We start from the raw sequence: 27,770 nt of genomic DNA on the forward strand, positions 1-27,770 counted from the left end.
TGGGTCCCAGGCGCTTTTAGTCCCAACCTGCCTCATGTTGCAACCATATTTAAATAAAGGCATTCTGCCTCAGCACAGTAATTACTTTCTGCATAGTATTTGGATTTAATATATTCATTAATTTGAGAGGATATCATCTCAGTCTCAGCTCCTTTTTACTTCTCCCATAGCTCATCTTGTGCCGTAATGTTCCCAGACACTTTAACACCTGCCTTACTTACGCCCTAGTGTGCTAGGGAATGACTTTCACTGCCTCTTACTGGGGGGGCACTCAGTAATTTCTGATCAATCACATGCCCAGATGTGTATGATAGTTTAAAGGAGAAGTAAAGCCTAAAAAAATAATATTTCTAGAAATGCTATATATTATACAGAACTCACAGAGCTTCAGCAGCCCTATAACAGTAATGATCCAGGCTACATATCAATGTACACGTGGGTTACATGTAGCTGCAGCTCCTTATTTTAGTTCTTGCTAGGCCATCTATTGAGTGTCAGTGGCACTGCACATGCTCAGTGTGCTCTGGTGCAAACTAGCCAGCAGGAAATTAGATGAATCTGTCATTGAAACTGATGCTACGGGGATAATCATTACATTCTAATGCAGAATGGACTGGTTTCTATGCTGCCATGTAATATGACTTTGAATTAATTACTAATCAGCCTTGTATTGTGAATTTTATATTGTGTATATGCAGAATATTGTGAGTCAGTCCCTTTAGCTCTCCTTTAATACAGCCCCAGATCACAGCACCTGATAGTCTCTTCATTATAAGGATTTACAAGCAATCACACTTTGCCAATAATCTATACTTGTATTGGCTCTAAATCTGCATGAGAGGGGTTAAATTATTCCCCCTCGGCCAAGCAAAAGAAGTTACGTTTTTTATGCACAGCTCAAGGGCTTCTTTCCATGAGATTTAAAGATTCTGCACAAAAACACCTGTCATTCTCCCAGCAATGTGCCCCGCCCCCCCCGGGTAAATAAGAGCCCCTCACACCGTGTGAGTCCAGCATCCGCAAACATGCCGGGATTGACAGTAAATCAGTGAGACTTGGCAGCTCTGTGATTCGCGCGTAGCGGTGCCCAATACGTGTTCCAAATGCACAAACGCCTGACAGCGGGGCGAGAGATTCAGGCACAGATCAGGCTGTAGGAGCGGCAGGAAACTGCTGATGTGGGCAAATGGCGGCAATGACTGACACTGAGCAAGGGGCTTAGGGAGAAATTTGGGTCAGTACAGAACTGAGATAACTGTGGGATAGTGTGTATAGTAGGGCAGGATGGTGTCAGGGAATGTAACTATGGGATAGTGTGTATAGTAGGGCAGGATGGTGTCAGGGAATGTAACTATGGGATAGTGTGTATAGTAGGGCAGGATGGTGTCAGGGAATGTAACTGTGGGATAGTGTGTATAGTAGGGCAGGATGGTGTCAGGGAATGTAACTATGGGATAGTGTGTATAGTAGGGCAGGATGGTGTCAGGGAATGTAACTGTGGGATAGTGTGTATAGTAGGGCAGGATGGTGTCAGGGAATGTAACTATGGGATAGTGTGTATAGTAGGGCAGGATGGTGTCAGGGAATGTAACTATGAGATAGTGTGTATAGTAGGGCAGGATGGTGTCAGGGCGAGGGAATGTAACTATGGGATAGTGTGTATAGTAGGCAGGATGGTGTCAGGGAGAGGAATGTACTATGGGATAGTGTGTATAGTAGGGCAGGATGGTGTCAGGGAATGTAACTATGAGATAGTGTGTATAGTAGGGCAGGATGGTGTCAGGGCGAGGGAATGTAACTATGGGATAGTGTGTATAGTAGGGCAGGATGGTGTCAGGGAGAGGGAATGTAACTATGGGATAGTGTGTATGGTAGGGCAGGATGGTGTCAGGGAATGTAACTATGGGATAGTGTGTATAGTAGGGCAGGATGGTGTCAGGGAGAGGGAATGTAACTATGGGATAGTGTGTATAGTAGGGCAGGATGGTGTCAGGGAGAGGGAATGTAACTATGGGATAGTGTGTATAGTAGGGCAGGATGGTGTCAGGGATGTAACTATGGGATAGTGTGTATAGTAGGGCAGGATGGTGTCAGGGAATGTAACTGTGGGATAGTGTGTATAGTAGGGCAGGATGGTGTCAGGGAATGTAACTATGGGATAGTGTGTATAGTAGGGCAGGATGGTGTCAGGGAATGTAAACTATGGGATAGTGTGTATAGTAGGGCAGGATGGTGTCAGGGAGAGGGAATGTAACTATGGGATAGTGTGTATAGTAGGGCAGGATGGTGTCAGGGAATGTAACTATGAGATAGTGTGTATAGTAGGGCAGGATGGTGTCAGGGCGAGGGAATGTAACTATGGGATAGTGTGTATAGTAGGGCAGGATGGTGTCAGGGAGAGGGAATGTAACTATGGGATAGTGTGTATGGTAGGGCAGGATGGTGTCAGGGAATGTAACTATGGGATAGTGTGTATAGTAGGGCAGGATGGTGTCAGGGAGAGGGAATGTAACTATGGGATAGTGTGTATAGTAGGGCAGGATGGTGTCAGGGAATGTAACTATGGGATAGTGTGTATAGTAGGGCAGGATGGTGTCAGGGAATGTAACTGTGGGATAGTGTGTATAGTAGGGCAGGATGGTGTCAGGGAATGTAACTATGGGATAGTGTGTATAGTAGGGCAGGATGGTGTCAGGGAATGTAACTATGGGATAGTGTGTATAGTAGGGCAGGATGGTGTCAGGGAATGTAACTATGGGATAGTGTGTATAGTAGGGCAGGATGGTGTCAAGGAGAGGGGATGTAACTATGGGATAGTGTGTATAGTAGGGCAGGATGGTGTCAAGGAGAGGGGATGTAACTATGGGATAGTGTGTATAGTAGGGCAGGATGGTGTCAGGGAATGTAACTATGGGATAGTGTGTATAGTAGGGCAGGATGGTGTCAGGGAATGTAACTATGGGATAGTGTGTATAGTAGGGCAGGATGGTGTCAGGGAATGTAACTATGGGATAGTGTGTATAGTAGGGCAGGATGGTGTCAAGGAGAGGGGATGTAACTATGGGATAGTGTGTATAGTAGGGCAGGGTGGTGTCAGGGAGAGGGGTTGTAACTATGGGATAGTGTGTATAGTAGGGCAGGATGGTGTCAGGAATTGCTTTATTTGTTTATATGTAATGTGGGAATGTGTGTATAGTAAGGCAGAGGGTGTCAATGGATCTGTGTTGCCTTCTGTTGCTGCTAAACTGCAACTCCCAAATCTTACCAGGATTCTAGTGCCTGTAGTTTAATGCGAGCTGGAGAGCTGGGTTAGATTATTAATAATTAGACCCTGCATGGGATATTTCATAGGATCTTACCCCCTGGACCACATTGACACTAGGCACAGCACTTCCAGCACCACTTTAGCTGTAGCTGAATTACACCTTACAGCATCCCACATGTAGCCACTGGCAATGCTGGCTTAGACTTGACTATTGCCTATTCCGGGGAAGTCTCCTAAAGGATCTATACTATCTGTGCCAGTGATGATTCCATATAATCCCCCCTGGCTCTCTTCATTCACATAAACCTGCGGGCAGTAATGCAGCTCTCTCTTCCCCACTGCTCAGCATCTCATTGATTTTATTACTGTTTGTAGCCCTCCCAGCCCTCTGCCTTGTCTCACACACCACTAACACACTGAATACCAGATCCAACAGATTCATTGTGATTGGCTGGCAGAGCTGAGCTAGCCGTACACTAGCACAGAATGCTGGGAGTTGCAGTCAAAAGCATCTGCAGTGCCACCAATTTCAGTGCAGTGTATTCCCAATACCAGAGCTGTACCGCTGGGGATCGGCAGGGTAGATGTGGTCCCCAAACAATTATTCATACTACTTAATATGTATTATCTAAGGTTCCCTTTAACAGGACAGAATGGGCAGAGCCTCATTTTCAAATAAAATATGGCTGAAAACATAACTATAGAAACAAACTAGCCCTTTAAAAACGGTGGAAAGCTGTGGATGGCTAGTTCAACTTTTCAATTGGTCTGCATTTTTTTTTAATTCATTTTTTTATTTTATTTTTTATTAAGTTAATTATTTGCCTTCTTCTTCTGCCTCTTTCCAGCTTTCAAATGGGGGTCACTGACCCCGGCAGCCAAAAAACGATTGCTCTGTGAGGCTACCATTTTATTGTTGATTTTAATAACATATTCTTCTATTCAGGTCCTCTTCTATTCATTTTCCAGTCTATCATTCAAACTACTCCCTGGTTGCTAAGGTGATTTAGATCCTAGCAACCAGATAGCTGCTGAAACACCAAACTGGAATGCTGCTCAACAAACAGTTCCTCCTGATAGGCCAACAGACTGTGAAACATTGAGTGTGCTGCTGAGGACTCTGGGAGCTCCCGTCAATAGGAGGGCAAGCTGATATCTCTTTAATACTCATCAGAAACAAAGGGTGCCTACATAGGGCTAAATTGTGACGTACCCTATAAGTATTATGAACATGAAGGCTGGGGGCACTTGAGCCTGGAGACGCTAATGCATCTTATCTCCCCGCTTGTTAAGATGTCTCATTAGAGAGCGGCTGTCTGATGTTCAGGCGTAAGATACACAAACTGCTGCGAATCAAATCTCTTTGAAAAAGATCTGGCAGCGTTCATTCTCGGCCCGGCTCTATTCCCACTCCTCCCCTGCTGGGCCCAATGTCCCAAATTTCACTTGAGGCGCTGCTGCTGCTTAATCTTCCCCCAATACACATGATGTCCCAGCAGCTCTCCCTACTTAATGCCACGCTGGCCTCGTTACTCTGGTTGGGTTAAAGCTTATTACAGGACCAAAACCACCGCCACTAGGAAAAAACTGTGTATTTGCTTCTAAAGTAGCTGCTGTGTAGCCATGGGGACCGTCATTCAAGTTAAACAGGGCAATAGGGCCCACTTTACACAGCAGATAACAGATAAACTGTGCAGCATACAATGGGTTTAGTTCTTACACAAGGAGATAACCTGGGGTCAAATTCATTCAGGACTGCAAAATGAAAACCCTTCTTATATACAGTAAAAGAGGACATAGTTTATTTGCAGCTGCTGGATGCACAGATCCACATTTTAAATAAAAAAAAAATTATTGGAACTTTAAACAGTTTTTAAGACCTTTGGTTGAAGGGCAACTAATTAGATTAGACTGTAGCGATGGCGGCTCCAAAGCTGCCAGTAAATTCATTAAATTCATTGTGAAACGCTACCCTTTTCAGTCAGCAGTTCCGCACAGTGAGAAGGGATGCCTGTGTGTGCCATACTCTGACTGGCCTATGCTGCCTGTGTGTGCCATATTCTGCCTGCCCTATGCTGCCTGTGTGCCATACTCTGCCTGTCCTATGCTGCCTGTGTGTGCCATACTCTGCCTGCCCTATGCTGCCTGTGTGCCATACTCTGCCTGACCTATGCTGCCTGTGTGTGCCATACTCTGCCTGGCCTATGCTGCCTGTGTGTGCCATATTCTGCCTGCCCTATGCTGCCTGTGTGCCATACTCTGCCTGCCCTATGCTGCCTGTGTGTGCCATACTCTGCCTCCTATGCTGCCTGTGTGTGCCATACTCTGCCTGCCCTATGCTGCCTGTGTGTGCCATATTCTGCCTGCCCTATGCTGCCTGTGTCCTGTGTGTGCCATACACTGCCTGCCCTATGCTGCCTGTGTGTGCCATACACTGCCTGCCCTATGCTGCCTGTGTGTGCCATATTCTGCCTGCTTTACCCTGCCTGTGTGTGCCATATTCTGCCTGCCCTATGCTGCCTGTGTGTGCCATACTCTGCCTACCCTATGCGCCCTGTGCTGCCTGTGGGAGGTGAATATAGCATGGGCATTTGAAAATAATAGACAATTTTTGGTATATTTTTGTGTGCTACCACCATTAATGTGGTTACTGTCTTAAAACTATTGTGATACATGGGTGTGGTTTCCACTGGCTTCCATTATCAGCCTTCCAACACGTAGGTTAGAAAAATTCTGTCCCTCAGTACCCCAGAAGTGGGACAGCACAGCTGTAGAGCATGCTTCCATCCTCCTATATGCCTCTCCCAACTTTGTTCTAACCCCGCCCATGTCTGTTTATGCCCCACCCTGACTAATCCATCACTGTCCCTTCAACAACCAACTCTTAACTTGCCCCATAGGCTCAAAATAACAACAATATAGAGGCCAACTGCTTCATATTAATATATATTTATCATTTCTCCAATGGAAAGCTTTCCTTCCTACAAAAAAAATTCACCCACCACCCATGCCTTGCCACTCAAATTAATCTACCTGTCCAAGCTGCAAATCATAAAGCCTTTATATAACTGTTGCCCAACCTGTTGTCCTTTATCTGCTGTGGAAGTACATTTCTCAGGGCCGACAAAGAGCCTAAAACTCCAATACCTTGCAAGTTATACGGCAACCGTATGCCCTAAAATCCTTTTGTGCGGCTTTAGTTTCAATTTAAACAAATCTCTGACTGAGCTCAGGTAAATCATTTATAGGGTCACTCATTAATACGTAACCTCCTGTGCTCAAATACCAATTTCCTAGCCTCTGCTCTGTTAGACAAAAAGGTGGTAGCCCAGAACTACTTCCTGCCAATTAATCTTCTAAACTGACAGATCTGATTGGGATAATAACACATATGGTAGGGCAATCAAGCTAGATATTAGTGGTGTAACTGCCATACAACAGACATGGGGGACCCAGGTGGGTCGGCAGTAAGGTTCCATCTGGCACCCATGTCTTTTTGGGTCAGGGCTGCCATTGAGCATATCAGGGCCTTAGCACGTGATGCACCATGGTTCCTGGTCCCCCCCTTACCTGCCTGGGCCCCTGGTGGGACTCCTGCTTGTCCCCCAATAATGGCCCTTCCTGTTTCTCTTTCCCTAACTCAAATGATCATGTAAGTGCCATATAAAGACCAACACTGGGACCATCCCCGCTGGAGATTCACTTGAAGACTAATAAAAGCTGAGGCACGGGAAACAACCCCGCGTTATTTTTAAAATCTCTTTTATGACAGCAGCCTGGATCCAGCCCTATTAGTAGTGCAATTAAAAATGAAAGGCAATTAGGGGAAACTGTACGCTAGCAGCAGTTCTCCTTTAAGTTCACTTGAGAAGCCGGAGCCGCACTTTGGTTCCCATCTCCGGAGCTGAATGAGCGGCTGTTAAAGTGTAATCCGCTCCCTTGTGTACCAGCCAAAGGTTCTGCAAGCTGCAAAGCAACCGGGCGTGAAAGCCTCTCTATATAAAGGCTTTGTCTCCCTCGGGACGGGAATGTGACAAATAGCAGCCTATGGCCAAGGTGTAAAGGCGAGCCCAACCCAGTACATTTTATCCATACAAATTGAAGCAAGCAGTATGACAGCTCACACAAACAGATAAACACAACTGTGCCCATTTATAATAAAAATACCCTGCCACTGGTAATGAATGAGGTATACTTTCCCTTTAATATTAGGAAACAATAAGAATGACTTTTTTTTACAGAAATGGGAATAAACATGGCACCACCAGTGACACCAGTGCTTCACCAATCACAATGAGCCCATGAACATGCTGATTAATTCAGTTATTGAGCAGTCACAGATTGAGTTGTGGATAACGGTGAAGACACATGGAGCTACTTATTAGCAGCTATGAAACACCAGAAAATACCCTGCCATAGACCATACTAAGAATTGTCTTTGCTAAAACACACATTACAATTATCAGTATTGTCTAATTTTGTAGCAGTGACAAGTAGCTGCTACTGGTAGCTCCATGTGTCTTCACCCAAGGCAGTTGCAGGTTGTGCTGGGTAGTGGGTCCGAGCAGGTTAAGGGTTGTGAGTTTGAGTTGCGGGCTGCAGGTCCGGGTTTCAAAAACTGGTTCCGCGCAGGACTTTGTATCAGAGTTTGTATGTTCTACCTGTGCTTGTGTTGGTTTCCTATCAAAAACATAAGCACAACCTGACCATAGTGTGTGTAAATGTAATAAGAACCTTAGATTGAAAGCTCTACTGGGTCAGTAACCAGGCCCGGACTGGCAATCTGTGGGTCTGGCATATGCCAGAGGGGCTGCTGTAAGATGCCATAGACACTCACTATTTATTGGGTCGGTGGGCGGCTGTTTGGGCCTCTGTGTATTTGAATTGCCAGGACCTATTTTGAGTCCAAGTCCTGACCTGGCAGGAACTAATTGGAATGTGATAGGGACCTTAGATTGTTTTACTGGGACAGGGACTGGTAAAAATGATGTATAATCTCTGTAAAGCACTCTGGAATATGTTGGTGCTATATAAAGGATATTAATCATTTTTTGTATTACAAGGAACTCATACTAGAGACAATAAAAGACTAAAAGAGCACATAGTACTTAAGCCCATGTCAATATGGGTGCTGGGAGCTTCCCATTCCTGGTTTATAGGGTACAGACCCTCCCCCTGTACTAGAAGGCTGGGGTACAAAGACAATATGTTACTATGGCAAAACCAAAGGCTTGTTCGGCTCTGAACCGCACAGCTCCATGTGGGCAGTAAAAAAAAAAAAAAAGATTATTTGAACTAATTAGGGTCTCATCAATCTTCCCCAGAGATTCAATTTGAAATTCCAAAAAAGAAAGAGGAAAGAACGGTATTATCCGACATGTCTTTATTCCAGCCGGCGAACTAGTCAAACAGAAGAGGGAATGAGTTTGCCCCCCGCAGAGGTATAGAGCAGCAAGCGCAGCGCTCCCGCGGACGTGGGCTCCTAATGGAGGAAAATTACAGGCACCGAGCCGAGCAAATAGTTCCTAGCAATCACATCTTGCACTAAAAGGAAAATGACAGAAGGTATTTTACTTCTGCACAAAAGAAGCCCCTGTCTAAGCTTTCCCATTAAAATAAATATATAAATATTAGCACTCATTTAGCCTGCAAACGACATGATGTAATGAGCTCTGTGGCCCGGGCGCAAATCTGTGCTACTCTTACAGGGGTGCTGTCACCCAAACATAAACACCCAACTAATGCCTGAAGGTAATGGGCCACTGCTAGAGATGGGAGCTTTGTTGGGGGGGGGGGGGGGAATAACTCGCTGTTCTTTCCTAAAACTCCTTAGTTTTGCTAGAACATGGGAGTGTCACTTCTGGAACAAATATGCCTCCAAGGGTTTTCTGCCCCCCCCCCCCTCAAAACACCAATGGATTTTCTACAGCATGGAGGTACTATAAGTTGGCACTGTATTTATCCTACTTTGCAATCCAGGGGTATTATACATGAAACTGGCACTGTATTTACACTGCCGTGTGTTATGGGGCACTATATATGGAATAGTCACTGTATTTACCCTGCCATGTGATCTGGGGGCATTATATATGAAATTGGCACTGTATTTACCCTGCCATGTGTTCTGGGGGCATTTTATATGGAATTGGCACTGTATTTATCCTGCCATGTGTTCTGGTGGCATTGTATATGAAATTGGCACTGTATTTACCCTGCCATGTGATCTGGGGGCATTATATATATAATTGGCACTGTAATAATCCTGCCGTGCATACATAGAGCTGTCACTGCTTTTACACTGCCATGTGTTCTGGGGGCATTATATATGTCATAGGCACTTTATCTTGTATATACATATTTGAAATATATAAAAGTGGCACTGTATTTTATATTATGCATGAAACTGAGACTGTATTTATACTACCTGCTACCATGTGTGGAACATTATATATGGAAGTGGCACTGTATTTGTCTTGCCATGTGTTCTATGAGCATTATATATAGAATTGGCACTGTATTTATCCTTCCGTGTGTTCCGGGGGCATTATATATGGGATTGCCACTGTTTTTATCCTTCTGTGTGTTTTCTGGGGCATTATATATGGAATTGGCACAGTATTTATCCTGCCTTGTGTTCTGGGGGCATTATATATGGAATTGGCACTGTATTTATACTGACATGTGTTCTGGGGGCATTATATATGGCATTGGCACTGTATTTATACTGCCATGTGTTCTGGGGGCATTATATATGGAATTGGCAATTTATTTATACTGCCATGTGTTCTGGGGGCATTATATATGGAATTGGCACTGTATTTATACTGCCATGTGTTCTGGGGGCATTATATATGGAATTGGCAATTTATTTTTACTGCCATGTGTTCTGGGGTCATTATATATGGAATTGGCACTGTATTTATACTGCCATGTGTTCTGGGGGCATTATATATGGAATTGGCAATTTATTTATACTGCCATGTGTTCTGGGGGCATTATATATGGAATTGGCACTGTATTTATACTGCCATGTGTTCTGGGGGCATTATATATGGAATTGGCATGGTATTTATCCTGCTGTGTGTTCTGGTCTAGAAACCTATATGGTGGGGGGCCTCATAAATAAAACTGATGTATTTACTACCATGTTTTCTGGGGGCATTACATATGGAACGGCCACTGTGTTTATTCGCCACATGTCACAGGATGCATGAAATAGACACTGTATTTATCTTTTGACAGTTTCCTGTTACATAGGAGTTGGCGCCTACAAGGAAACTGTAAGGAAAGGAGAGGTGTCCTCTTGCAGTCACTTCCCACCTGGCCTGCGCTCACACACACACATCTGATGTGCAGAGAGACTGCACTCAGCTTCATATAGGACCAACCTGACTCACCTTCTGTCTTGCATAAGGCTCCATTGTTCTTACTTTAACCCAAAACCTGCCCTATGTCCCCTTTAGGCCAAGTAGCAAAGTCCTCCAATAGCAGTTTCTGGAAACCCCACTGATAGATAGATACAGGTGAATGGCCGGATCTGTTATACATCTAATTGGCGTGAAATCCGGGGCACTTACCATTTGTCCTTAATGCAGGGATTAGAAACTGCTCTTGCCTTTCATCCGTCTTTGGGCTGTGCGCACCTGAAACACACAAAGAGAGAATATGATTTTGTGGGCGCTTCCACTGTTCTTCCAACATAGAATGTTTCTGGGGATTAATGGGATTTGTAGTTTAACAGCAGCAAGTTCAGGGATTCAGCTTGCATAGCCAGAGATGCCAACACCGACCTGAAGGGATCCAGGTGTCTCTTAGCTCTGCCCCTGTCTCCTCCCCCTGTTATGTATGCCCTGTCCAAAACAAATTGAAACATGTGGTGTAGTAACTTCATTTACCAGACGATGGCGATGTCCAAGTTACAGGACAGGGCAGTTATTCTAAGGCTGTTGCAGGGGGGGTCAGGGATAATCAAAATGCATAATGGCTGCAAAACCACCACCACCAGTACCTTCAGCAGGTCTCCTACCAAACACTGTAGTCCCCAGGGCCATATCCGGCCCCTTAATTAACCCAAAGTGGGTAGCAGTGGTGCATCTCTGCCCCTGCCCTCATATATAATTCCTTTCTAATACAAAAGTTCCCAAGTTTCCATGGGTCAGGTGACATCACTAAGCCACTCTGATCACTGATGACATCATTAAGCCCCATTTATAAGAATATAATTTCCAGGTAACTCATGGCTCCTGTGTATTATAATAGCTGTGCTTATTACGGGGGTTTCTGAGGCGCTGGTTTCGCGTGCGGCACACAATACGCTGACAGCGGTCCCTAATCCCCAGAGATGAGATGCTGAAAGGCTCTTTGTTACATTCGTTTGCTTTCACATCCTTCTCATAATATGAAATTCCTCTTGCCTTTATTCCTTATTATATATCAGGGAGGGTGACAGCACATATTGTATACATATATTTATCTTCCCAAGTATGTTTTCCCACTCTATTCCATTTTGCTCCAGCTATGAATTTAACCCTTTACGCACTGGCACAAATCTAGATAGAATCTACGATGCCGGCACTAAACTGTCGTTGCTTTAACACGGGCGATTGTATGTTTCTGGGTATCGCTTTGATTTATGTTGTGTTTATCGACCATGGATAGATCTCACAGAGCCCACACATAATGGGTTAAAGTTTAAAACTTTATGCTGGGGGAATGATGGGATTTGTAGTTTCTAGATATCTCTCTCTCTCTCTCTCTCTCTGAAATCCCTGTTTGATACCAGTTTGATATATTAGGGATCTTTTACAAAGACAAGTAGTACCTAAAGGCACTTATATGGGCACAAAACAGAGAGCCACCAGGCTAGAAGAGTTGCCACAAGGTTAGTGTTTCACTGATTAGTACTTGCGTGTGCCCAATGCCCAATGCCCTCTGCCATCTCCCCCCTCTAATCCTGCCCTACCCACCAAATCCATGCCCAACCTGTCCAAGCTCTGCCCCTTCATGCCCCGTACAAGTCTCATATCTGGATGCAACAGAACCCTGGCGTTACCAATAGGCTCCACGGTCCCTTAGTGGCTTCCATCCACAGAGGCAACTAACTTGTGTCCAGCGAATGGAACACTAATAGACTAATGCATTCATATTGGCGCATCACATATAAGTTACAGGAGTTGCGACCTAGTAGCGGCCTACAATGATGATGGGATTCTGGGGGGAAAAAACACCACATCATGGGTGATTTCCTGCTTTGCTATGTGTTCCAAAAATTAGCTATAACGTGGCCCTTAAACATGTAGGGGCTCATTTACTAACCATCGATTTTGTATTTTAAACACGTTTCAGATGCAGACGCAGCAAAAAAAAAACGACAATGAAAAGACAGTTACAGAGATGCTAACAGGCTCGGACTGGCCCACCGGGATACCCGGTGGGCCCCGACCTTGGTGGGCCCCTGGCCCCACTACCGCTGCAGATAAGGCACCCCACGCAATCACCAAACCTTTCAGGGCCCTGGCCCTACGCTCCCACTTCCGCGTCTGCTGCAAGCCTGTCTCCCAATGCGCGATGACGTCACTTGCGTGCGTCCTTTGCGCTGGAGACAGGCGCTGGTGAGGGAGTGAGGGAGCAGCTGCTGGCTTGGAGTACTCTGAAGGAGAAGGACTTCTGCTTGCTACAGGCAGGACAGGGAAGACCGGGCCTTGTGATTTCTTTGTGCAGTTCTGAAAAAGTGGATTTCTTGCTGCTGGTTTGATTTGGTGAGTTAACATGTTGGGGGGGGGGATATATTGGATTTCTTGCTGCTGGTTTGATTTGGTGAGTTAACATGTTGGGGGGGGGGGATATATTGGATTTCTTGCTGCTGGTTTGATTTGGTGAGTTAACATGTTGGGGGGGGGATATTTTGGATTTCTTGCTGCTGCTGGTTTGATTTGGTGAGTTAACATGTTGGGGGGGGATATTTTGGATTTCTTGCTGCTGCTGGTTTGATTTGGTGAGTTAACATGCTGGGGGGGGATATTTTGGATTTCTTGCTGCTGCTGCTCCTTTGGTGAGTTAACATGCTGGGGGGGGGATATCTTGGATCAGGGTCGGACCCGACCCTTGCAGCGCTCCCTGCGAGGGGGGTTGGGGGGCCCCTGCGGGGGGGTTAGGGGACGCGTCTGGCTGGGGGCACCTGCAGGGCCCCTGGGACAGGAGTCCTGGTGGGCCCTTCACCCCCCAGTCCGACCCTGGATGCTAATGATATGTGCCTTAAAAAAGGACCATCAGTAAACTGCCAAGCAGTTTTCTGTTACTATATATATTAATTTATAATGGGCATTAGGATAATGTACCATGGAGCGATGGATATTTCTCTGCTACTGCGGGTGACTATCTGCTCCCAAATGCCTTTCCTCCAAGACCAGGAATCACCAGTGGAAAGGCATCACTTTAGTTTTCCGAAGTCACGCAAAGTGTAAATAGCAGAGATCTATCGCAGGCGGCTAAATTGCTCTGTGGGATATTAACCTTAGATAGAATCTGTGCCACTGTGACAGAATGCTCTGTTATACAGATAGCTAGAATCTCAGCCATAAAGCAGGGCAGGACTGCTGCTTACAATGGGAGGGATCAGATAGGATCTGTGCCACTGTGACAGAATGCTCTGTTATACAGATAGCTAGAATCTCAGCCATAAAGCAGGGCAGGACTGCTGCTTACAATGGGGGGGATCAGATAGGATCTGTGCCACTGAGACAGAATGCTCTGTTATACAGATAGCTAGAATCTCAGCCATAAAGCAGGGCAGGACTGCTGCTTACAATGGGGGGGATCAGATAGGATCTGTGCCACTGAGACAGAATGCTCTGTTATACAGATAGCTAGAATCTCAGCCATAAAGCAGGGCAGGACTGCTGCTTACAATGGGGGGGTCAGATAGGATCTGTGCCACTGTGACAGAATGCTCTGTTATACAGATAGCTAGAATCTCAGCCATAAAGCAGGGCAGGACTGCTGCTTACAATGGGGGGGGGGGGGGGGTCAGATAGGATCTGTGCCACTGTGACAGAATGCTCTGTTATACAGATAGCTAGAATCTCAGCCATAAAGCAGGGCAGGACTGCTGCTTACAATGGGGGGATCAGATAGGATCTGTGCGACTGTGACAGAATGCTCTGTTATACAGATAGCTAGAATCTCAGCCATAAAGCAGGGCAGGACTGCTGCTTACAATGGGGGGATCAGATAGGATCTGTGCGACTGTGACAGAATGCTCTCTTATTTATTTCGTAACATTGTGTCTCTTTAACCACAATAAAGCCTGTATCCACAAGTTTGCCGGAGAGGGTCTGGGTCTGTGTTGTCGGGTAAAAGAAGTCAAATCAGCTTAGTGCCTAATCAGAGTGATGAGCGCTTTATCACCCTCCAACATCTGTATAAAGTGCTGCGGGCCATTAGCGAGGCCGCTAGGGACCGGAGAGTTCCCAGGCTTTAATAAATGGTAATTTCATTATGTTGGAAGCCAGGCTCAATTATAAAATGGACAGCGAAGGCCAAAGGCTGGCGTGTAACATGCAGGGGCCTGATTTACAGTATGGAGGAGATGGGGCAAGGTCGAAGGATAATTTAATAAGTGCAAAGCGCAGGTGGAAGGGAGTCTTGTAAAGCAAAACGCGTGGTGTTGTTAGGCTGGCCGTGTCTATTGAACGCAGGGCGAATGTATTGACATCTTTTAATTGCATGAAAGGGAATGCTCAGAGCTGAGTACTCTCCTGAGGCCGGGGGTGTAGGAATGCAGGACCGAGTTAGTGCAAAAACAGTGCATCCAAATGCACCAAAATATTATTTTTTTTCATCTTGGAGAGATGGCACACTCTAGAAGAGAATCAGAGAAGATCAGTGATTTCAACCTGGGCGAGGAGAGTCCCAGAATCCCAGAATCCACCACCTCACAGTGGAACAGGTCCGACGCTACTTTGTGATGATATTTAGGCCTTACTCACTAAGAAGCACTGCAGCATAACTTTCACCCCTTAAAAGAATATTTACCCCCCCAGTGCAACCAAGAGGCTCTTACTGTATGCCCCACACAGATGGGAGCTGCTCAAGGCTCACTTTGGCTTTATAACTGTCCACAGTACATCATTCATTACTGGGAAACACACAGAGATGCCAGGCTGGATCCGAAATGCTCAGGGTGCACCTTGGCTTTGTCTGCCCCACCCCCAGCCACACCCCTGTTCCACCCTATCCCCCCCCCTGTTCCACCCTACCCCCCCCGTTCCACCCCTTCCCCCCCCTGTTCCACCCCATCCCCCCCCCCTGTTCCACCCCATCCCCGCCCCTGTTCCACCCCATCCCCACCCCTGTTCCACCCCATCCCCACCCCTGTTCCACCCCATCCCCATCCTATCCCCACCCCTGTTCCACCCCATCCCCACCCCTGTTCCACCCCATCCCCATCCTATCCACACCCCTGTTCCACCCCATCCCCACCCCTGTTCCACCCCATCCCCATCCTATCCCCACCCCTGTTCCACCCCATCCCCACCCCTGTTCCACCCCATCCCCCCCCCCTGTTCCACCCCACCCCCATCCTATCCCCACCCCTGTTCCACCCTATCCCCCACCCCTGTTCCACCCTATCCCCCACCCTGTTCCACCCTATCCCCACCCCTGTTCCACCCCATCCACATCCTATCCCCACCCCTGTTCCACCCTATCCCCCCCCCGTTCCACCCTATCCCCACCCCGTTCCACCCCATCCCCATCCTATCCCCCCCCCTGTTCCACCCTATCCCCACCCCTGTTCCACCCTATCCCCACCCCTGTTCCACCCTATCCCCCCCCCGTTCCACCCTATCCCCACCCCCGTTCCACCCTATCCCCCCCCCGTTCCACCCTATCCCCCCCCCCCCGTTCCACCCTATCCCCCCCCCCGTTCCACCCTATCCCCCCCCCGTTCCACCCTATCCCCCCCCGTTCCACCCTATCCCCCCCCCGTTCCACCCTATCCCCCCCCCCGTTCCACCCTATCCCCCCCCCCGTTCCACCCTATCCCCCCCCCGTTCCACCCTATCCCCACCCCATTCCACCCTATCCCCACCCCTGTTCCACCCCATCCCCATCCTATCCCCCCCTGTTCCACCCTATCCCCACCCCTGTTCCACCCTATCCCCACCCCTGTTCCACCCTATCTCCCCCCCCCGTTCCACCCTATCCCCACCCCTGTTCCACCCTATCTCCCCCCCCCGTTCCACCCTATCCCCACCCCCGTTCCACCCTATCCCCACCCCTGTTCCACCTAGGTCCTGCCCCCGGATCATGCTATCCAGGTGAGGGGCCTGTATCCCAAAAAATACAGGTCAGCTGACATGCTTGCACACAGACACTGGTCAAATTTTAGGTTATTCAATCGACAGGTCCAGGAACCAAACGGTCAGATGGCAAAACTGCACCAAACCAACCCAATTGCTCATCATAAGCTGCTGCCTCTTTCAAGTTTTAAGGGCAAATGGGGGGGTACTGGCAAAATGGCCAATGGGATCACAGGATGGTCAATGAGGAATGCAACATGGAAGCTTCCTGTCACATGTACAGATTCAAATATGCAGAACCCTGGATAAGATATTAATGAAACATAAAGTATATAAATCTCAGCCTCCAATGCTTATATAATAGAGATTTAAAAGCCATTTCTATTCTATTTATAGCTATTGTATCTGTATGTACTATTTACTCTAAGCCCCCCACCCACATATATTTAATGACCTGACGTAATGTGTCCCAATTATGATGGCTAATGCAGAAAACAAATTGAAGTTACCCTTTAATCTCAGAAATGGCTTATCATTTCCCTGTACCCTGCTATTTGCCATTTCTGGGATTAAGCTTCTCTTTCATGTTCCATGTACATTATGATATTAGCAGGGGGAGAGGGGGAAATGTAGCGGATTAAACCCAACTGCATACATGCCTGGGATATTTAAGGGGTAGTTTGCCTTTAAATGATGTGGACAGTAATATTCTGAGACAATTTGCAATAGGTCTTCATTTGGTATTTTTCAAGGATTTTGAATTAATTAGATTTTTATTCAGCAGCTCGCCAGTTTGCAATTTCAGCAACTACCTGGTTGCTAGGATCCAATTTACCCTAGCAACCAATAAACAATGTAATTGGTGCCTCACAGCGCACCTGTTTTTTTGTTTTCCAGTCTCACTGACCCCAATGTGAAAGCAGGAAAGTCAGAAGAATGATTAGAAAAATATAAAAAAGTGACAAATAAAGACCAACTGAGAAGTTGCTAAGAACAGGACATTCAATAATATACTAAACATTGACTTAAAGTGGAAGTATCCCTTTAAAGGAAAACTATACTCCCAGAATGAATACTGTCATGGGAAAAAGTTTTTTTCAAACCGCATCAGTTAATAGAGCTGTAATCTGTTTTTCCCATGGGGCTAGCCATATTCTTCATTTCCCAGGGTGCCACAGCCATGTGACCTGTGCTCTGATAAACTTCAGTCACACTTTACTGCTACGCTGCAAGTTCCCACACTAAACTTGTGCCTGTACATAACCCCTCATACATCGTACGCAGAGCTGTCTCTAGAGGGCTCACTTCCCATTATATATAAGCTGTAGGGCAAGATGGCAACAACTTCATATTGGATTTACCCAACCTGCAGGCTTTCAGTTGTTGCTTAAGTTTGGATTTTCCTACTCTATATAAATAATCAGGGGGCCCCACAAAATCTTTTTATACTCTAATTCTGCACAAGTAAAGGTGGGCCTGGCCCCGACCCCCATATCCCCCCACTTTACATTACGCACTAGCAACAGGAATCTAAGAATGGTGCCAATGCCCCACAGCTGGAGTGGCCAAGCTCTCCCCAGAATTCACGCCCTGCACTTGCCTCTTGCATTCTGATCAGGGTTTATTCTCTCTGCTTCTGCCTGCGGGAGAGTTGTCGGGACGGCAGTGGGAACTGAGAGCCAGGACAAAAATAAATGAACAGGGAGGGGCACTAAAGTGGGACTCGGCCAAAGTGCCGCAGCCTATGACTGCCCGAGGCTGGTTATATGTGGCATATGATACCTCTCTCAGCCTCACACACGCTGGGACTAACCATATAGTGATGCCCACACCTCATGGAGACATCACTCACACTTTGCACTATGATAGGTATTGGGGTTTTGCCCCCTTAAGCCTATACTAGGAAACAAACTGAGAAAAAGAAGGGCTGATTGCTCTAAGTACCCCAAGGCTTCCTCTAGTTATTAGAAGCACTGTGCGACAAAATGAACCCTTAAAAGTCCCTCTCCCTGTAGGTTTCTTGATAGTGTGTTTTAGGGTGGGACAGGGAGATCCCGCAGTAGCAGAGGGGACCCCCTGGGGAAACAATTGTTGCAGTAAGAATGATACAGGACTCCTTGAACCCACTGGCAGCCATAAGTCTTAAGGGCTGAATCTAGCTGTTTCGACAGCTTATCGGACTGTGTATGGGCACTAATGACGGGCCTGCCCGACTGACATCTGACCTGAAATCAGATATCGATCAGGCAGGTTTAAAAATTAGTCGGATGCGGTCCCCGAACCAACGGATGCCTATACCTGTCATTCCATTTGGCCAAACGACCGAATTAGCCCGATATCGCCCACCATTAGGTGGGGATATCGGTAGAAGATCCGCACGCTTGGCATGTATGGGCACCTTTAGGCATCCTGTAGGAAGTGACATTTTGTAGTCATCACCTTAGCAGTAAAAGCACCAGCAACTCTCTAGTAGCTCCTTTATAAAGACTGGGGAAGGAAAGTCGGGTAGATCTTTTGGCTACGGCCACAGATGGCTCGGTCTACGTTTATTAGCCCTTACGTTCCTACACCTGTGCCTGCACCTATAGCCACTGCATCAACCCCAGTGCTGGCACACAGGGCAGATTTTGGCAACAAAATGTAAACTTGCACATTTTAGCACCAAAATCAACTCCATGTGCCTGCACCCTGACTGATTCAGTGGATCCGGGTGCAGGTACAGAGGTAGGGGAGGATTCTCAGCCTGCATTTGCCACACATGTGCCAACCATGCATTCAATTTGTACCAACAAGAACAGTGAGCTGGGTTAGCACCCCCTGATGGCATCATACACTCCCTGTTAGTGAAGGCCAATGCATTAGTGGTGCAGGACTTGTGCAGGGGGATCGCATTTACTGATGGGAGGAGGCTGATTTATGCACCAACGTACATGGGTGCACCACTTTGTATGCTGGAATCGTCCCAAGCTCAGATACAGTTGCTGGTAAATACACAGCTCACGTTTATTTCTAAGGCCCACTGCTGGGCTATTTAAGAATGTTATCAAATTGGAATATATAATACCCTTAGTACTTATAAACTATATTTCTATGAAAATGGTTTATTTGTATAAAGCAGGGTTTCACAGTTGTTTTATGCAATAGATTTTTAAGGAGACCTACATTGTTTGGGGGCATAGTTTTCCTTTAATAGGCACCCTGGCAGTAATGTGACAGGACTAAATGGCTACCCACAGAAGCAGGATTTATTTTTTGTTATTGAATTTGAGACATTTAATGGTTTATTAGAATGCTCCCTCGGGCTTACAGTTCCCTTTTGTTCTGCAAGTGACTCAATCATGCGGCTTTGCAAATTGGGGTCAGCGTGTAAAGCTAACAATGTGCTGAAAGATCCAGTCGTTTGATGAGGTGGTCAACAAGCAGACTTTTGCCCACATTTGGGCTGCCCAGGTGCCCAAAAATGAAACCATGGGTGTATTGTGCAGACCCGTCAGGAGAAGGAAGCTTCCTGATGCAGTCCTTAACCAACAGGAGTTGCATTCCCGTACATATGTAGCCAGTAAGTTGGACAACAGAGTCCTGGATTGGGCCAGGTACCCAGAATCTACTTCATGTCCCCACTGTGCGGGTAACCCACGGGTACCCAACCTGCTGCAATGTGGAAACAATTGGTGCGTGACGCTTACTGCAGGCAAGGGTTGGGTGGGCTTGTGTGAGTGGGGGTCCGGCTTAGGGTAAGTGGGAACAGGTTGGGTGTGGATCTGAAAAAACAGACCCACGCAATCTGGACAAGTCAAATGGCTGAGCTAGAAGGCAGCCCACGGCCAACTTTACACAGGTCACAAGTCTACATTCAGTCCAATCCTTTTCCCATCATAAGCCGGCCATACACATAACGATGATATCATACGAAACCTCGTTTGTACGATATTCGGTGCGTGTATAGAGGCTCGACGAAGCGACCGATATCGCAAAAGGCTGTGGATATTGGTCTACTTGTCGATAGGCCAGGTTAAAAGATTTTGATTGGGCACCATTAAAGGCGCCAGAGCAGGGCTGAATTGGCAGAAGGAGGTAGAATTTCTATTGTTTCTACCTCTGTATCCGACGATTCAGCCCTGAACCTCAGTGGAGGGTGGGAACGATCAAAATTGCTACGTGTGTGGCCATTTTAGACTAGGTGAGGGGGTGTAAATCAGGGCGACTGGTGATTTGGCAACTCTGTATTTTCAATATGTGGCTGGCTGCACCTACAGATCCACTTTGATGGAGAAGCCATCACACAAGAAGATATTTGCCCCAATATGGCCAATCAAATTGGGCAGATCTGATTGTTTGGCCCCAGGGCCAGTAAACAAATTATACCATAGGCCTATAGACACCCATCATTAGTGGACCACATTAATGAGCCAATGCCATTTATAACATAATTATGCAAACTATGCAATATGGTTTCCAAGACAGAATAACCCAAATGTAAAGGGGTTGTTTAACTTTTCATTAACTTTTAGTATGATGCAGAGAGTGCTCTTCTGAGGCAATTTGCAATGTCCTAATTTTTTATTTTTTGCATTTTTTAATCATATAGCTTATTGTGTTTTCCAGTTGGGAATTTCGGCAGCTATATGGTTGCTAGGGTCCAAATTAGCTTAGCAACCAGGCAGTGATTTGAAAGAGAGACAGAAATATGAATAGAGAAGGGCCTACATAGAAAGATAAGTAAAAAAAGTAACAATAACAATAAAATTGTAAAATAACAGAGCAATAGTTTTCCGGCTGCTGGGGTCAGTGACCCCCCATTAAAAGGTGGAAAGAGTCAGAATAGGAAGGCAGATAATGAGTAAACTATAAAAAAATAAAGACCAATTGAAAAGTGGCTAAGAATAGGCCATTCTATAACATACTAAAAGTTAACCTGAAGGTGAACCACCCCTGTATAAAACAAGGAATATTAACCCTTCAAAAACTTAAATACGTCACGTACCCTTACAACACTAAGATTTGACACCCAATGGCTTTTTTCTCCTGCTGACTTGAGAGGACTCAGTGTGTTGGAGCAGGAAATGGTTGGAAGGGAAGGTGACTTGCAGCAAGCGGACACTGTGTTCAGTTCAGCAGCAGAAAGGGGTCATTCTGAACCCCCCGGCACAACCCAAACACAGAACTCAGTGTGATGAGAAATCCTTAGGAGCGGCCTTGCTGCATCCCGAGCCAAAGTACACAGGGGCCAACAGAAGCCCTGCATCCCCCGACCACAGCGGGCTGGGCTCTTTCCATGAGACACGGGTCTGTAACAGGGAGGAACCGTGGAAAGAAAAGCTCTATTTAGGCGGCGCTGCCAGGGAGAGGTGTGGGGAGACACCAGCAGGTATGCAAAGAAACCGAGGAAGGAACACAGAATTTGTTTGTTTTTCTTTCTAATTTTCTTTCCCTTTATTTTCTTGTGTCCTGATTAAAGGATTCCTTGCACTGACGCATCTGCAGTCTGTTTGCAGTCTGGGGAAAAAGCCATCGGCCAAGGGATTTTTTTGTTTATCGCGCCAGCGGGTAGCGGTGATAGAAAGGGTGCGGCGGGGGCAGAACAGACGCAAGTCACTGCTTCCATATGAGAAGAGGTCATGGAGCACTGGGCGGAGGCCCCAGAATGTGCTACACCCTTGGTTGTGTTTAGTAGAGCTGGGCCTGAGACAAAAAGGACTTTCGTGGCCCCATGATTATAGGAAATAGTACGGCCTAACCTATGGCTGTTCACCTGTTGTGCACAACTCCCAGCACCTCCAACAACCTTCAAACGCCCAAGTGAAGGTATCTGTACACTAGTGAAGGGTAGGTCGACATTTTGTCTCACCCTATCCCTACGTCAACCCAGACCAAACCCAAACTGCCATGCCTAAAGATAGCAGGCTGAACACCAGAAGAGTTGGGGGTGCCCCGACCCACGAGGGCCCTAACCATGGGAAAGTATGCTGCCAACTCGCTCTTAACAAGTTAAACTAAAATATATTTTTTTGCCTAATAAAAGAAAACATAATTCTAAGCAACTTTGCAATATACATTTACTACATATTCCCAATGGTGCTAATTTGTATATATTTTTGCTATTAGAAGCAATGTTTGTCTGTCTTTTCTATTCCCTGCCCTGGGGGCTCTGGCGTCTGAAACAGTATAACACAAAGCAGCAGCCTGACAGACCTGACTCGCTGGAGGAGACTGACCTTTGCAACATTGTTTAAAATGTAACAACCAGGAGTTCAGCAAATGCTGCTTTCCATAGAAATTACATTTACAAATAAGTTTTGAAGCACAAAAATGTTTCAATAAATTCACATTGTAAAGTTGATCAGAACAATGTTTTCTTTTATTCTTTTATTAGGCAATTTTATTGGGGTTGACGTGTCCTTGAAAGAGTCAAGCTAACAGCTTTTATTACCCAGTGTAGGGCCACCTTACACAATGAGGTAGGCAAACACGAGAGAGCACTTGTTTAGAGACCACACCAAATGACTACCCAACTGTCTAACCATAATAGGGGCCTGTGCCTCCTCCCCTGCTAAGTAGAGGGGGATATCTATGTAGGGGACCCATAGAGTTAACTTTCCTTTACTGCTCAGTAACTTATACCCTGTGGGAGAGGATTCTGCCCAATTTGCCCAAGAATTGACATCATTTGCTAGTTCCCTAGTGTACAAAATTGTGCTCAGTATCTTTCTGGACTCCATCATAGCAGTAGGTGGATCTACCAGAGGGCCTGATTAGAGGTAGGTAGTGCCAACCAGTCCTTAGCGAAGCCAGGGAGCAAGCACACAGGGGTAGAAAAATTTTGTTTCTACCTGCATATCTAATGATTCAGGAAAAATCATATTGTAAAGTGTTTGGCCACCTTTAGTGTAGGGACCACAGCTAGAAAGCCAAGCCATTACTTATCCCTGAGATGTTTGTGTTGGAGGGGACCCTAGCGCACTATGTTCTCTATTCTGCTGATGAAAAGACACTTCCATCCCATCTCCAACTGGCTTGGGGTATAACTACTTTATACTGACTGATTTTTCTTTGCTTCAACCATTAAGTGTACCTAAGTGTCTGCCCAGTGTCTAAGTGTCTGCTCAGTAACCATCAGGTTAAGAACCACTGGCACCTCTTTCTTTTATTCGTTATACTGGCACCTAAAGTTACAGTTTAACAACACCTTTCCTTCAAACACCTCTGTGCAAAACACTTTATCCCTGAAGCACTTTAAAATGCCTTATCATATATGGAATTTTAAGTTCTCTTCTACTCAAAACATGTCCTTTCCCATAAAAGACCCCCATTTGTCTTCTGTGACAAGAGCAGGAAAATCCCACAGCAACGTGAGCCCCTGGAGTGAGAGCTCTAACAAATGGCTGTGACCTTCCGAGCGGTCGGACAAACGGCAGACGTGAGCTGCATAATAATGGCGCTTGAACACCTCCAACGGGGAGATTATATACAGGCAAAAATCAGAACATAAAAATGCCACAGCAACCAATCAGATCTTGGCTTTCAAACAGCAGACCAGCAAATGCCACCTACTGATTGGGTTACTACAGCTGCACCTGAACTTATATTGCTTCCTAAGTCTTATGTCTCATGTGGCGTAAATTTCAGAGAAATAAACATACATATGCAGTGAAACCAGGCTTATACCAGAGTTATACAGGGAACTCTGAGTATCACTCATGTATTATAAGGGATAATGTACCCCCTACTGTAAATGATAAGGATATTAGCAGTCACTGAGGGGTTCTGTGCCCATATAAAGGCCCAAGGCTGCAGGCTGAGTTATACAGGGAACTCTGAGTATCACTCATGTATTATAAGGGATAATGTACCCCCTACTGTAAATGATAAGGATATTAGCAGTCACTGAGGGGTTCTGTGCCCATATAAAGGCACAAGGCTGCAGGCTGAGTTATACAGGGAACTCTGAGTATCACTCATGTATTATAAGGGATAATGTACCCCCTACTGTAAATGATAAGGATATTAGCAGTCACTGAGGGGTTCTGTGCCCATATAAAGGCACAAGGCTGCAGGCTGAGTTATACAGGGAACTCTGAGTATCACTCATGTATTATAAGGGATAATGTACCCCCTACTGTAAATGATAAGGATATTAGCAGTCACTGAGGGGTTCTGTGCCCATATAAAGGCACAAGGCTGCAGGCTGAGTTATACAGGGAACTCTGAGTATCACTCATGTATTATAAGGGATAATGTACCCCCTACTGTAAATGATAAGGATATTAGAAGTCACTGAGGGGTTCTGTGCCCATATAAAGGCACAAGGCTGCAGGCTGAGTTATACAGGGAACTCTGAGTATCACTCATGTATTATAAGGGATAATGTACCCCCTACTGTAAATGATAAGGATATTAGCAGTCACTGAGGGGTTCTGTGCCCATATAAAGGCACAAGGCTGCAGGCTGAGTTATACAGGGAACTCTGAGTATCACTCATTTATTATAAGGGATATATATATTTTATTTTTTATTTATTTATTTTTTTTGCATCAGATTACTGTGTGGGCAATTTTGCTGAAATTCTGGGAAAGAACTGTGCATTTTATGTAAAAAACCTGAAAAAGAACTCTGTTATTTGATTTCTCCTTAAACCGACAAACTCTGTGAGTCACAGCAGCCTCAGATAATAGTAAATTGCAGCTTAACATGGAAATAGCTCTACATTTTGGTGCTTTGATGTCTCACCCTCCATACGCCATGTGTTCAGATCTGCAGAACCTGCTTTCCCACCAATATCCCATTCATGCCTGTGAGTCAGAGGGGCAGTAATTCGCTATAAGGCACAGCGGGAGGCTGACAGTGATATGCAGTGTAATTATTTCTATGTATATGAGGCCCAGGGAGCCTGCAATGACAGGTCAGTAGCCAATGCCCATATTCATATACACTTCCTAATGCGCCGGGGCCATATATATAAGCCGTAAGCTGGTTGCTTTAACTGAAACAGCTGATCTTTTCAATTCTATTCCATAGATGGTTCATGCGATGATTCCTAATCCGACTGACCTAAATACATCTCCCATGTTCCATTCCCGCGCCTGCTAATCTACTGCAGCACAATCTCCTTATCTCTGGATCCCCGTGCCTGATTGAGACATCAAGAAATGCATTGTACATTCCATGGCAGCCCCTAATAACTCATGGCCGTGCCACCACACATTCCTACGAGGCCCCCCCCCGCCCCATGCCTGAAAATGTGCCACACGGATTATTGTAAACCTCCATCGGCTATGAATTATAAATATAAACCTGTTACAGAGCTTTCCCCCTGCCTAAGTTGCTTGTACACTGTATTACAAGCAATTGCTGTGCACTGTGGCAGCTCCCACTCAGTCCATACCAGTAAAAACTGATCAAACCAAATTTTATATCCCCCCTTTTGTATAAAATGACATACAGTACCAATAGGCTTAAAGGAAAATATACCCCCAGAATGAATACTTAACCAACAGATAGCTTATATTGTATTAAACGACCTATTAAAGAATCTCCACAAACTGGAATATATATATATATCAGTAAATATTGCCCTTTTACAAACTTTCCCTTGAGCCGCCATTTAGTGATGGGCGGTGCGCTCCCTCAGAGATCAGCTGACAGGAAGTGATGCAGCTCTAACTGTAACAGGAAGTAGTGTGGGAGCAAAAGGCAGAACTCTGTCGATTCATTGGCTGATGGGGCCTAGCATGTATGTGTGCCTTGTCACCAGTGCAGTTCCAGTCTGACCTGCAATGACTAATAATATGGGGAATTATTTGAGCAGTAATATAAATAACAAGGCAACATGCAATCAGACACAATTACTATGATCAGGGGAGAAAGTATTGGATTATTAGGGGGATGCAAACTGTACCGTACCCCATATTCCCCTTGCAACTCAGCATATCCAGCTACATATGGAAAGAGACAGAAAGGGTGCAGTGTGTAGGTATCCCCTAAGGCAGGGGGTCCCCAAACTTTTTTACCCACCAGCCACATTCAAATGTGAAACGAGTAGGGGAACAATACAAGCTTAAAAGTTACTGGGGGTACCAAATAAGGGCTGTAATGAGCATTTGGGAACCTCCATATCCCTTTGTGCAAGAACATTTTTACATGAAATCCACCACTTTCATAGGTCTTCCAACGAGAAAGGGTTAATGTCCCACAGCTCCAGTGTAAGGTTCTGTCCGGATTCCAGTCGTAATAACAGGATTCTTACAAAGATTTGGGTTTGCTGGAATCCTTCACTCGCCGTTTGGGATTAGACCCACGGACGCAAATTACACACAATATTTCCATTCATGACACTTTTTTTTGGAGGCGGGGGTTGTTGGGAGGAGTATTTTTCATTTTAGTTGTAACCGAAGTGTTGGATCAGGGTTCCATATTGATCTGCCTGTCTGTTGGCTGATCTATCAATTTATCTAGATCAAAAGGTAACACTGAGCAATGTTTTTCTTTTAGCAACACAGGAATCCATTTTGCTCTCAGTTTTGATGCCCGGAGCACAGGGAGATAAAGGGATCTGAAACGAAAGCTCTAGGAAATTAACAGAGACAAGCAAGCCCCTCTCCCTAGTAAGCTGGCCACCCATGTTACATTGCCCCGCCATTCCCCCGGCTTTAGCCCTAGTTATTTCTCTTCCAAACATCTCATATTTGTATTGTGACCAAACAAACAGGTCAGGATCACGATTAAAAGGATGAGACTTAAAGGAGAACTAAAGCCTCAAAAAAGCCAACGTTATTTTATTTGGATTAAGGCCATAGGACTGCTGTAAAGTTTCCCACCAAGGGCCATATGTTGTTTAAAGGCACACTGACACAATGTCAGCATGATCACATGACTTTTTTAAAGCCAATCTCCCCTATAAGGGGAAAAATCTAACCAAATAACACCACATTGAGCCCCCTATATATACACAAACAGTTCCAGGTCAGTTGGTTGCCATATACCTGTGGTGCATGGTTTTGATTGGCCCAATCACTCAAAGGGAGGTCCAAATATAAACTGATTATTATACCAGTTAAGGTGGCCATACACCTTCAGATCTGCTCTCTTGGCAATGTCGCCAAGCGAGCGGATCTTCTCCCGATACCCTCACCTACGGGTGGGCGATATCGGGAGAATCCAGGCTAATTCAATCGTTTGGCCCTGGGGCCAAACGATCGAATTATAAC

At 45.8% G+C, this 27,770-nt stretch overlaps 1 protein-coding gene across 2 annotated transcripts in view; it reads right to left on the bottom strand.

Annotated features, from left to right (window-relative positions):
* The window catches only part of plxnb1 (plexin B1), a 112,234-nt gene that overhangs the window by 57,096 nt on the left and 27,368 nt on the right, over positions 1-27,770 (bottom strand). For both annotated transcript variants that reach the window (XM_012961699.3, XM_031901190.1), the window contains exon 2: positions 10,843-10,908. The gene's annotated coding sequence lies outside the window, so the exon portion shown is untranslated. The remainder of the gene's footprint in view (positions 1-10,842; positions 10,909-27,770) is intronic.

The sequence above is a fragment of the Xenopus tropicalis genome, chromosome 4, assembly GCF_000004195.4.
Source record: "Xenopus tropicalis strain Nigerian chromosome 4, UCB_Xtro_10.0, whole genome shotgun sequence".
Taxonomy (NCBI): Eukaryota; Metazoa; Chordata; class Amphibia; order Anura; family Pipidae; genus Xenopus; species Xenopus tropicalis.